The 4,079-nt window shown below is 36.7% G+C and overlaps 1 protein-coding gene across 2 annotated transcripts in view; it reads left to right on the top strand.

Annotated features, from left to right (window-relative positions):
- Positions 1–2,785: 2,785 nt before the first annotated feature.
- The window catches only part of LOC107275098 (synaptic vesicular amine transporter), a 26,673-nt gene continuing 25,379 nt past the window's right edge, over positions 2,786–4,079 (top strand). The window contains exon 1 of one of the 2 annotated variants that reach the window (XM_015754882.2): positions 2,786–2,968. The gene's annotated coding sequence lies outside the window, so the exon portion shown is untranslated. The remainder of the gene's footprint in view (positions 2,969–4,079) is intronic. The other variant, XM_015754880.2, reaches the window with a different exon arrangement.

The raw sequence follows: 4,079 nt of genomic DNA, 5'->3' as shown, positions 1-4,079 counted from the left end.
TGTAGCCAAGTGTAATGAAATTTGTCAAGAATAAAATTTGTAAGATTAATTCTTGGCCTTTTCCTCTTAACTTTTTTTCAGAGCTTTTTCCCTTTGCCCTTTCCCTCTGTACTCTTCTTATTAACTGATTTTATAACACTCCTCTTCCTTCTCTTGCCTTCCATCTTGGCTACTTTCTCTTTATATTTACTTCATTGCAATCTTTTCGTATATTTTACTGATGGCCACTCATAAAAGTCCACGGGCAACGCCGTCGCCACGATGAAAAGCCTTACGAACTTTCGAGGGCTTTGTAAATGTAAAAAAAGAAAACCATAGCCAATCTCTGGTTAGTTGAACTTGCGAGCTTTTGCACTTAACGATCCGTTAATACGGAAACTTGAATAAGCTTAGTATGTTCATCCACAATATACTATATACACAAAGTCATCATCCTTCACAGTCAATTACAGTTCAGATATCACTGACTGTAGTACAAAAATTTCCAGATACGATAACAGAGAAAATATTAACATTATATATTTACAGAGAAGAAAGTATTGATTTATGTTGGTTAATAAAAAAAAAAATAGCAAGATTTTCTTAGCAACAAGTTCCGCCTCCCTTAACTGTTTGACTTCTAAACTCAACAAGTGACTTGTAGAGAGACGCGAGAGAGAGAAAGAGAGACAGAGTGGCAGGCTGCCAGATACCGAGCTGGAATTTCTCTATTGCTTTTGGCTTCCGATCCACAGGTGGCTACGTTCACGTCGAAGCTTCACCAGGACACGTAATATTCCCTACGGATTACTCTCAGTTTACATACTTTTTCAAGAATCGGACCGTTAAAATTCACCATGGATTAACTGCCGAAATTAGACGACTACGTTCTAGAAATATTCCGAAAATGCGGAACTAAGGAGACACACTTGATAAAGGAATCTTACCACGTATGGAGGATGAATCTTCGGCTAGGGGATTGTTTTACGTAGAAAAGATCTTGGAGAAGCTTTTTTCCAGCCAGTAAAGTGTCCTACGTATGTGACTGGAATTTATACACATGCTTTAAGTAGAAGAAATGGAGTGGCTTGTTATGTTACACTTTATTCACTCGCGGCACTGAATTCCAAGGATTGTTTCTGAATAATGGTAAGGATTGATAAAATTAGTTGTATTAAAAGTATATGTCTGTACCACCGGTTCACTGTATTGCGACAGACTCGACGAGTATTTTGATTTCATTTTACTCTGCGTAACGCGTGGCTATTTCTATTTAACTGAAAGAATCGCCGCTAGGATGCGCCGGAGTGTAATAAATGCCTTATTGCAGTGCCGTACCAAGGGAAGTAAGTACCTCCATGACAATTTTCCACTTCTTTATCCAATTTCTACTTTTTGGTATTATTTCTTCTTCTTTTGTGAATAACCTGAAGTATGAAATTGTGGAAATTTTAGTGGACGATGGAATGGAGATTTGGGGAGATAATATGGCCCCCTTAGTGGTTTTGTGATTGGTACAGGAAAAGTGGCTAACTGGAAATCTTTGAAGGATAATAGAAAACGTAAGACAAGGAATAAAAGAAATAAAGAGAAAAGAGATGGCAACAGCCAACTCGTCATTGTCCTCTAGGAATGGAAGGGTGCACTTTGCGCAATGGTCGCCCCGGCACTTCCGACGATTCTTCGGCTCCCTTACGAGCGAAACGTGCCGTTTTTCTCTTGAAGAATTTTTCATCGTGCATCTAGAAAGAATACGATGAAAAAGCAGTGGAGTGGAGGATTAAGAAGGAATAAAGAAAGAAAAAGCAGCGACGGAAAAAGGTGGAAAATAAAATAAAGCTTGTCGGAGCTGTGGGAAAGGAAAGAAATGGCGGCGAGCGGTTAGAAATCCGATTGGAATTGGAGGGTTGACAGAGGTAGGGGTAAGAAATGGCTCGAAGGACACGATTTAATAAAGAGCATTCTCATGGATGCTCATATCCAGAATTCCTCAAGATCCTTGCATACCGTCGCATTCCACACATAACCTCACCCTTTTCACCTTTCTCTTAAACATCTATAATGCCAGTCTGTCTTCGGCCATTAATCACAATATTCATTGTCAGACTGTCAACGTCATTAAATTCAATTTTTCTTGAAATTTCACTAAAAATGAATTATTATACAAAATTCACATACGCCAAATATATTCTAGATACGTGGAATTCAAATTTTTAACTTTCCATTGTCACACCGCCTTTTTACACGCATGATCAGACTCTTACATAAAATTTCTGTTATCATTTACTAATTAATCCACAAAGCCAGATATAATATAATATCTTATAATGTAATCTAATATATCATATACGATTACGCTGTCTTTCACAAAATCAATTAACCCCAAAAAATCTTATCAGCTGCCGTATACATATATAGGGTGTGAAAAATTTCCAAATTCATCTAAAAAAGAAAAAGGTTATGTTGACTACAAAAAAACAGATTGAATTTTATCGGCATAAGAAAATAAAATAAAATTCGAGTAGCAAGAGAGAGAAGATCGAAGGGATAATAAAAAAAAAATGTTAGCACTCAAGGGTTAAAAGTACTGGAATCAAAGTAGGTAAAGGAAAAATGGATGGCATGTAACTTCTGCAAAGATGTACCTAATTGCTCCTAAGTCCTTGAAGAGGTGATAGGGGGGAGAGGTATAGATAGTACCAGCGGCACTAGCGGTAACAAGGGTGGTAATGCTGCTGATAGAAGAGGGTGACAGAAGGGTAGGATTTTTGCGCAAGCGTCCCGACGCCGTTTCCGGAGGGTAGCAAGAGGACGCCGAGGACGGAGAAGGAGACGCAGACGTCGACTGACAGCGGCGGCCGTGTGCCGGAGAATAGGGGTGAAATGCACCCTTACCCACATCTTCAATCGGCCACGGCTTTTCCACTGGCGAACATTCGCCACCAACAACGTGACTAGCAGGCCAGGAGAGCAGCAAGAATATTTCTCGGTAAGTTCGTTTTATACATTTTTTTTTTTTATCAACCCTCGATAGTACTTTGAGCAACTATGCATATAGGAAACTATCAAAAGTTACGCAACTATTGACAGTTGAACAATATTACTTGTACAAACTTTTTATCACAGTAGGATATATTATTCCCTATTTTTAATCCCACAACTTTTAATATTATTCGTATATATATATATATGTATGCATAGTAGTTCCCCTACTATTAACTACTATGAAAAAATTAACCGAATGCAACATAAAAATATATGTATATGTATATTATTGATATTGACTAACCTAACTATTTTCTGTTATAACATTATACTATTGATACAAAAATTCATAGTATTTTTCCAACTACGTGTCTGCATAGTATTTCGCTGTCTCCACTCCCTCTAGGCTCAGTTCTTACTACACGTATCTTCAATTTCTGACTATATGATACACGTTAACTCGCATATATTATTTTACTATTATCGCTATATCGTCTTTCTAAATCCTAAAAAAATTCTGTAAACCTATTACTATGCATATAATATACATAGTATTATACTATACGAATTCTTTGATTGAATCAATCCCATAAGGCAGATCATTCGATTTCATTTATTCGATATTCTATCCTCGTATTCCCATTGGTTGAATGTTCTATACTTGAATATGTATATAGGATTCATCTATCGTCAGACAAGTTGACTTCATTTAGCATCTACTTGATCAATTCAATTTGATTTGCTTGACTTTCCACTGAAGATTCCTATCTACGTCTATAGTCCTTGAACAAAAAAAAGTATGACTACTCACATAGTATAGGTGAATATCGCAAAAGGGAATAAAATCAGGACGGTGCGATGGGCGAGAAATAGGAAAAGGTGGGACAACCTTAGAAAGACAGCAGGGATCGAGCGATGGGGTGAGCAGCTCTCACTCTGGATTATACCGATACATTGAGTTCGCGAGTGGACCGGTAGATAAGATTCTACTCCACTATGTTATATATAAGAAATTCTTACACTTTTTCCCTCCCTATATATATATATATATATATATATATATATATATATATATATATATATATATATTATATAAATATATATATATATATATA

This window comes from Cephus cinctus, unplaced genomic scaffold (genome assembly GCF_000341935.2).
Source record: "Cephus cinctus unplaced genomic scaffold, Ccin1 Ccin1_scaffold0123, whole genome shotgun sequence".
In the NCBI taxonomy this organism is placed as follows: domain Eukaryota; kingdom Metazoa; phylum Arthropoda; class Insecta; order Hymenoptera; family Cephidae; genus Cephus; species Cephus cinctus.
The sequence above is the reverse complement of the archived record's forward strand: the minus strand, read 5'-3'. Positions and strand labels throughout refer to the sequence as shown.